The sequence below is a fragment of the Nannobrachium achirus genome (assembly GCF_963921795.1).
Source record: "Nannobrachium achirus genome assembly, chromosome: 4".
NCBI classification, from domain to species: Eukaryota; Metazoa; Chordata; class Actinopteri; order Myctophiformes; family Myctophidae; genus Nannobrachium; species Nannobrachium achirus.
The window spans coordinates 69,375,640-69,384,962 of NC_137813.1; positions in this window are offsets into that span (position 1 = coordinate 69,375,640).

Here is a 9,323-nt window from a genome sequence, read left to right on the forward strand (position 1 = left end):
CTTTCAGATCTACTTCCTAATTGGGGAGCTCCCTGCCGAACGACTTTAATCGAATTTTTGACCAAACGCCTGTATACAATAGATCAAAGCCTTCAGCAACTTCTGACATTGTTCTGGGTCAAGCTAATCAAAACAAAGACCCAAATCACCTGTTCAAACACAAGCACGCCGTCACAGATCAAAGATAAGTCAAGTCACATGGCAAAACAATCACCAGAGTATAAAAGGGCTGCGGGAAGCTGGCGATTTGAGCGAGTTGGAGATTGCATTGCGCAGAGACGGAGAGAGAGACAGTGAGAGACAGTTTAGAGAGTTGAGAGAGTTGAGAGTGAGATTTAGAGTTGAGTTGGATTGCTAGTTTGTGGGAGAGAGAGGTGAGTTTGATAGTTTGTTTGATAGTTTGTGAGAGAGACTTGAGATATAGTGAGAGTGAGAGAGAGAGAGAGAGAGAGAGAGAGAGAGAGAGAGAGTTTGAGGAGTGAGGTAGAGGAGAGAGGGAGAGGGAGAGTTGGATTTTTTTTTTTTTTTGCATTGTGAGTTTCAGTATCATACAGTAGGAGTAATAAGGAGTAGTTTTATAGCAGCACACAGTCGGAGTATAGATATAGAGAGGAGAGAGGGAGAGGGAGAGTTGGATTTTCTTTTTTCTTTTTTTTGCATTGTGAGTTTCAGTATCAGAGTAGGAGTAATAAGGAGTAGTTTTATAATCAGCAGCACACAGTCGGAGTATAGGAGTAGAAGTAGTGGTATTTTCAGTATCAGAGAGTAGGAGTAATAAGGAGTAGTTTTACAATCAGCAGCAGAGAGAGTAGAAGTATAGGAGGGGTATATTTACTGTGTAGTAGTGGTGGTAGGTGTAGGTCTTTTCTTTGCGCAAAGCATCGCCAGCATGCCAAAAGCTAAAGGGAAAACTCCACGCGGCCGCAGCTGCCGTCCAGCTGCTACCCGCCCCCCTCCCCCCCGGGTTGAGATCCCAGATAGCAGCCCGGAGCAGCCCGGTCCACGGCAGCGATCCCTCGACGCGTGGGTTCGTCGCCAACCCCGGGTTGTGCCTTCTGTCCAGGCGGCTCCAGCCGTGCAGCGCCCCGCAGCTGAGACCGATTCTAGCGAGGAAGAACACCCCCTCCACGCTGCTCCAGCCGCGAAGCGCCCCGCGGCTGATCGCAGCTCCAGCGAGCACGAGCACCCCATCCCCGCTGAGGTCCATGTCCACGCTGCTCCAGCGAGGACGAGCACTCCTTCCCCGCCGAGGTCCATGTCCAAGGGAATATGGAGGAGTCGTTTGCCGAGCGCCCAGAAGCAGATGGCGAATCCGAGGAGGAGAACGACCTGGTGTCCGATGGCGATGATTCACAAGATGATGGCGCTGACGCTCCAGACACGCCGCTGCTGTGTTCACCAGGACTTATAGTCCGGGAGCCAAATGGTGATTTTTGGCTGAACGTGGATTCGCCTGTAAAAGTTTTTTTCTCAACTGATTCTTGTAGCTTCGGGTCACCTCTTAAGGATTCAAGATGATGACCAGTGATATCCATTGAGCATTTTTTATTATTAACCCCTTAATGCCTGAAACACAAGAAATCCACCCAGGAGGAAAATACCCAGAAAAATATTTTTTTCTGGGTATTTAAGGAGGATCTGAGGGGTCTAACTAGGGGTTTGTCATGATGCTGAATCCATTGCAGGCATTTGTTTTGCACAAAAAACATTCTGTGGGCTAGAAATGGCCTCAGAAAACAATACACGTATGGGTGAGTATTCATGTTAGTCGGAGGCCTTAGGTTTTTTTTTCTCGTGCTAATCAGTCTAAAAGTGCAAAATTTTGCACAGATGTAGCTCAGGGCATGCTCTAAGGATTTAGCTAGGGCGCCCGAGTCTGCGACATTCGGGGTCGCCACAGCGGCCAAATCAAGTTGGGCTCCCATCGACTTTAGTGATGAAAAGTGATGAGTCAGAGTTTTGTGGGAATGTAAATGTATTGATTTTGTGCACTATGTATTTACTTTACCAAAACTATAACTATATAAACTGTGAAAGTCTTCTTTCATTCATTCTAAGTGTCAAAATGCATGGCCTAGAGACATGATGGAAATGTAAATAACGTATTGATTTTGTGCACTATATATTTACTTTAACAAAACTATAACTAGAAACTGTGAAAGTGTTCTTTCATTCATTCAAAGTGTCAAAACTATAACTAGAAACTGTGAAAGTCTTCTTTCATTCATTCAAAGTGTCAAAATGCATTGCCTAGAGACATGATTGTTATGTAAATAATGAATTGATTTTGTGCTTATGTTTACCTTTACCATAACTATAACTAGTCTATTTTTTTATATTGTGTTTTCAGCTTCTCAGCCAGTGGATTCTCAGCCAGTGGAACTACCCAGCTCTTCTGGACGTGTTGGCAGTCGAAAGCGAGGTAAGGACAGTTTCTCATCACGCACGCACGCACACACATGCACGCACGCACACACTGTATATGTTCAGTATGTTATGGCAATTATTTATAGACACACGCACACAACTGAACTCCAGTCGGAGGACCCACTGGACTTCCTGGAGTTGGTCCTCACTGACGAGCTGCTCGAGATGATCGTGGAGGAGACTAACCGGTATGCTCTCCAGGTCATCCCCACTGTCAAGAACACCAAGGCGGCCCGAGTCAAAGACTGGTATCCGGTGGATCTGGAGGAGCTGAAGAAGTTTTTTGGGCTCATTTTCCGGTCTCAGAATACTTGGTCGCGAAGTTCCAGGAGCTGTACCAGCCAGATGAGCAGATCTCCATTGATGAGGGGACCCTTCTGTGACGTGGGCGACTGAGCTTCAAAGTGTACAATCCGCAGAAGCCAATCCGGTACGGCATAAAGTCCTACATCCTGGCGGAGTCGAAGACTGGGTACTGTTACAACCTGAGGGCTTACTGTGGACACCACAGCTCCTTAGCTGACACCGTCTTGTTCAAGGTCACCCTGCTGGGTGACCTTGAACTGTACTGCTCTTTTTTTTTTCTTTTACTCTTATCTATCTTTTTTCTTACTTCTCTGTAACTTTGTAAATACTGTATACTGCTATGCTACATCTGGACAACTGAATTTCCCCCTTGGGATCATAAAGGTATCTATCTATCTATCTATCTATCTATCTATCTATCTATCTATCTATCTATCAGAATGGACCAGGCTCTGAGTTATTACGAGATAACCCGCAAGACCTACAGGTGGCACAAGAAGTTCACCCTGTACCTGCTCCAGATCAGCACGCTGAACGCGTTCATCCTCTACAGGGCCAGAAATCCAGAGGGAGCATGCAAGTCCATGTTGCAGTTCATGGACTGGGCTATAAAGGGCTGGGCTCGCCCGGTAAGCAGAGCCATTCCTGCGCGCATTGCCTTGGCGGCACCCCCAGGCGTCCACCATGTACGTGGGGGGGGGGGGGGGGAGGCAGCGCGCAGCCAGGTCCTGCTGGATGTGCAAGGAGGGGAAGAACGACAAGGGGAAGAAGAGGAGAAGTGTCTTCTGGTGTGCTGCTTGTCGCGTCACACTGTGCAGGGGGGTCTGCTTCAGAAGGTACCACAGCGAGACTTGACTGAAGCGTGACATTTTTATTTTATTTGTATTTTTATTTTATTTTGTTTGAAAAACAAAAACAAAAACAAAAAAGAGAAAAAAAAACACAAAAAAACAAAAAAACACAAGTGACATTTTTATTTTATTTCATTTGAAACCCTAAGCGAATGTGAGAACTGAACTTTTTTTGTCATTTACTTGAACCACTACTGAAAGGGCGGGAAATGTTCCTTTTGTCATCTACTTGAACAACTACTGAAAGGACGTGAAATGTTCCTTTTGCCATTACTCGAAAACCACTACAGGGGTGGTGAAATGTGCCTTTATTGCCATGTGATTGCACTTGAATCACTTTATTTTTTACATTTATTATTTTATTCTTTTATAGAGAGAGAGAGAGGGGAGGGGAGGCAGAAAGGGGGGGAGGGAGGGAGAGACAGACAGACAAGGGAAAGGGTATGGAGGGGCTTTCTGAGCATGTACTGTAGGTCCACTATTTTTGGAAAAGAGGTTTGGTGTAGAGAGGAGAAAACAAGAGGGGGCCAAGTACAGACCCCTGTACACATTGTTAAAGCAGAGCTTACTGTTGCAGAGGAATAACCTATGCCAGGGCATCATCAGTTACATCATTAAACACTACTTTTATAGATCTACAGTAAGTAAATGTGTATTATTGTCCAATGTGATCGTTTAAAAACAGTTTTCATAGACTTTTGTAATGTTTCTCTGATAGCTTGTCAAAAATCTGTTCTACTGTACTACTCACACTAGAATGTGAAAGGTTCAGCATTGTCAACTGACCATTAAAGCTATACTGTGTAAGTTGCTAAACTAGTGGTCAGTAGCGGTATTGCTTTCTTCGGCCGTTTTTCGCCCGGAGTCGTCGGGGACCACCGCCGTGGACCACCGGAGCGGCACCGCAAACGACCGCGACCGATACAAATCCGTGGAGAGGTAGAACATAATTGGTAGAACGTAATTTTCTGGCCAGGATTTGGGGATTAAGAGGTTAAGGGCTCGATTAAGAAGACGGTAATTAACGCCCGTGCTAAGGAGATGCCGACTGCCGACAAATCGCGTTTGTTGCATGAATAATGATCAGCAGCTGATTATGTGATTTGCGCTGATCAAATTGTGCGCCAAGCGCACGGAAGAATTCACCGTTTGTCAGCCTTCTGATTGGTCCCTGAGACTCCCTGACTGGCCAACCAGAAAAATACATTCACTTTTTGCAAGCGGGGGTGGAGTTCTGCAGTCGGAGAAAGTGGCAGCCGTCTTTCACCAGCTGTCCGCACTGCGGAGCACGGCCAGGCCGCTCGCGACCATAGCGTTTGCGATCATTGTAATGAATAAGCTTCAACAGACTAGTTCACATGGACCTTATCAATGTAACTAAGAGTTACGATTGGGTACATATATTTTAAATGGGCAGAATTACGAAAAGCCAGCCTATTATGTGAGGAGAACTATAATCTGGCTGTCCTCTTCCTACCCAAGATGCAATGCGCTTTTTCTTTCTATTTCTATTCTCTCTCTGATCCAGAGGATTAAACTAATTAAAACATATATTTTCAGGGGAAAACTACTGTTTTGCTATGTAATTACTGTACCTTTTTCTTCCCTTTTTATTAATATCACGTAGATGTGTTTTTTGGGGTACTTTATATAGCTGTAATGAGGCTATGAAAAAATAAAAAAAATCCCATTCACTGCCACTATAAAATAATCTGCAATGGGTGATTCTGTCCCACTGGGATTAAACAAATTAAAACATATATTTTCGGGGAAACCCCCTGTTTTGCAATGTAACTACTGTACCTTTGTCTTCCCTTTTTATTAATATCACCTAGATGTTTTTCCTTTGGTACTTTATATAGCTGTAATGAGGCTATGAAAAAATAAAAAAATCCCATTCACTGCCACTATAAAAACAATCTGCCCAGGGTTAATGTCCCACCATAGTAACAGTGCAGAATGGGGCGGGATTTGCAAAAGCCTGAATTATGCATGGGTGTGTTTTACCTGAAAAGCGGATAGCTTGACCCCAGTAGGTACATTCACCAATCAGAAGCTCGTCCGTCATTCTGTTTAACTGGCATAAAACCAGAGGATGGAGGGGCTAATGCTTATTCACATATCACAGTGATATCATGCTTGATATCTCACACTCAATAAGGTCTGTTTTATTAGAACCGTATAGAGAAGAAAAGGCGAGAGAGAGAGAGAGAGAGAGAGAGAGAGAGAGAGAGAGAGAGAGAAGGCTATATTAATATAATATTTTTTTTGTCACGTCCACATATCTATTTGTCTCTCTCATCTCATGCCAGCGTGTCAGTGTGACATAGGCTGGCCTTGTTGAGTGAACAATGGACGTATATTGGCATATTAATTAATAGGCTATTGTAGCCTCCTGCCCCCCCCCCCCCCCCCCCAAAAAAAAGGAATCTAGCCTAATTAAACGAAATAAAACATATCCCACCTGATTTCGTTTGACATTGAGTACAGTAATAATAAATACATTTCATTTATTATTTAGAAATTCACATTTGTAAAATTAGACCAAAAATGACAGAGATGTAAAAGAATAGGGCTGTTTAATTACTTAATTCAGCGTAGCACTGTAGCACATAGGCCTACTGTACATGTGTGTGTCCGAAAAAAAACATATTTAGACCTAAAAGCTGTCAACATGCCATGTATAGCCTATAGTGCTTCGAGAGCTTTTTTTTCCTTCTTTGGCTAAATTGGCATGACGCATCGCGATCAGCGATCACGCATCTATATGAAGCAAAGCATAACAGCAGATTGATTCCTCATAGATCGGGCAATTATGAAGCGATTTTAAAAATTGAAAGAGATCCATCCATGGTCCTGTGAATGTCCTTTCCATGCCGACACCAGCCATCTACAGTATTCATGCACAAATTACAGCAATCCGCTCTTGCCAACCTATAATAATTAAATAAAAGAAATCGCCGAAGTCCCATATTAGCGTGATATCTTTCATGGGGGAGCCATATGACTGGTACAGAAGAAGGAATGGATTTTTTGTTTTGTTTTAATCAGACCAGAATGAAGAAATGTGGCTGAATTATAGGGTAAATAGGCCTATATCTGCTGTTTCTTGTGAAGCAAGGCTGCCGCCCAGTCTCATGTGGGCATAAACATGTCATTTAGTGCATAAAAGGTGAAGAAAGCACGTCTAAGGATATGCGTTATTTGTTTCAGTTACTCGACCTTCATAATTGCACTGGCCGCACAACGCAGGTTGATTTACATAGGTTACCTCCCCATGCCTTAAATATGCGTGCGGGCGCCGCACAACGCATTGATAAGACTTAGCTCCCACGTCTTAATTGCAAAATAACGCATATGAGGGTGTTGTCGCCACAATCATATGCGACCGGACTTAAATAATACACGAGCGCATAGAATACCACGTTCAAAATAGGGCCCTAAGAATCCTTCACCATGGTAAACACTGTAGCTGAGCGAGGCTACTTCCTGAAGACCATGGCAGATAAGCTGTGATTGGCCCGTAGTGTATCATGTGTGTATGATCCGCGATGTGATTGGCCAACGTATACAGATGATGCAGATGACGCTATTTGTCCGCGAAAACCGGACCCCGGCAAGGATCATAGAAAACATATAAAGAGAAGGCTTTAGAAGCTGAAAATAACGGAGTGGGTGTTCTAAAACTTTAGATATTTAACAGTTAGGACAATTTTAAGATTTGTTTTATAAAAAAAGTTACATGGTATAACTGCAAGCTGCAAACAGTTTTGTGAATACAACTGTATTTGAATCATTCTGTAAGGTATGATATGTTAATACAATCTAGTGCATCTGAGTAATAAAAATGTATACAATATAAACAGTATGGTAGAGTGTGCTAAAACGATAGATTTACCTTTAATGTAGAGTATGTTAACACAATATAACTTCTAAATCTGTATGCTAGAGTATGTTAATACAATGTAACTAGACAATACATCTATAAGATAGAGTATTTAATACCAGTAAGACTCCCTAATCGGGAGATAAGCGAATACATAAATAGGCCAAAAATGCGTTTTTCAAAAAAGTCCAGATGGTTGCGCTAGATGGGACAGATGTGTTTGATTACATGACTGTAGAGATACTGTGTATCGGTTTGCGTGATTTTAGGGCAAAATCTGTAGGGGCAGTGTCCAAAAATGTGTCTTGCTCAAGAATCAGGCTCATGGTGGCGCTAGAAGAGGGCCATGTGAGAAATGAGGTGTGAGGGAGTTTGTGGTATGACTGTACGGCTTTGCATGATTTTAGGCCAAATTACGTAAGAGCACTGTCCAAAAATATGTTTTTCAAAAATCGTCCAGATGGTGGCGCTAGATGGGAGGGACAGATGCATTTTGATGACATGACTGTAGAGATACTGTGTACCGGTTTGCGTGATTTTAGGGCAAAATCTATAGAAGCAGTCTCCAATTTTTTTTTTCAAAAATCTTCCAGATGGTGGCCCTATATGGGACAGATGCATTTTGATGACATGGGGTCTCCGCGCTGCCGAGGCGGACACGTGGGTATCCGGCCCCGGCTCTCCCGGTCACTCCTAGCCTGAGTTACGGTATTTTATGTGCGCTGCAATGGCGGGGGTCCTCCACTAGGGGCGTGACTACTTTTGCATCCGTTCTGGAGCACCAGGAGTCGGTGGTCCATTGGAATTCCCTGTGAGCAGCCCCGTTGGGGTGGTCATTTGGTCATTTTTGCACTTTTTGGCGGCAGCTCCAGGGGGTCCCTGGGGGTCTCTGGAGCTCCGGGGGTCCCTGGAGGTTGTAGTTTGACAGGCAAGGACTGTGTGTGGGAATTTTGGCATGGATCGCGGCAACGGTGGCAGAGATATGAGTAGGGGAAAAGTGTGACGTGTGACGTGTGACGTGACTAACAGACTGACGGAGGGACTGACAACCGGTGGAGTATAGGAGTACAAGTAACTGCGACCTAACGGTCGCAACAATAACGCAACAATAACACACACACACACACACACACACACACACACACACACACACACACACACACACACACACACACACACACACACACACACACACACACACACAACACACACACACACACACACACACACACACACACACACACACACACACACAAAGACTAATGAATAATCCATTAATCCATTGAAACACACAATGTTTATTTGAAGATTATTCCATGTAAATTATACACTGATGAAGTCATAAATGTGTTAAATTGTAACAATGGCTTTCATGTTAAAAAGATTCTCAAACTTGACATGAAATCTCACATATAGATGTTACACATTTTTCAGTTCAATGTCTTTGATCAGGAAATATGACAAAAAGCTAAATAAACTGAAAATGACAAATATTATATACTCTATATATGATTGTAGATAGATAGGTTTGCTTTAAGTGTCAGTGCATTGTTTCACTTGTTTCCATAAATGAAAAGGATATAATGGAAAAGTGTTGCTTCATCATCTTGTTTACAACCAAAATAAGGTTATTTTGTTTCTTATATATCCTTATAAAAAGGAAAAGAAATTACTCTCTTATTAATTTTTTGAAAACATATTTGCCATAACTTAGGGGGGAAATGCTTTCTACCTTGCTTGAATGGACTGTAATATTTGGAAATAGTGTTTGCTTTAAAACAATGTAAATGTTCAATCAGGCAGTCCAGGCAATGTAATTAATAACGCAGTAATATTTTTTTTTCTTCCTATTG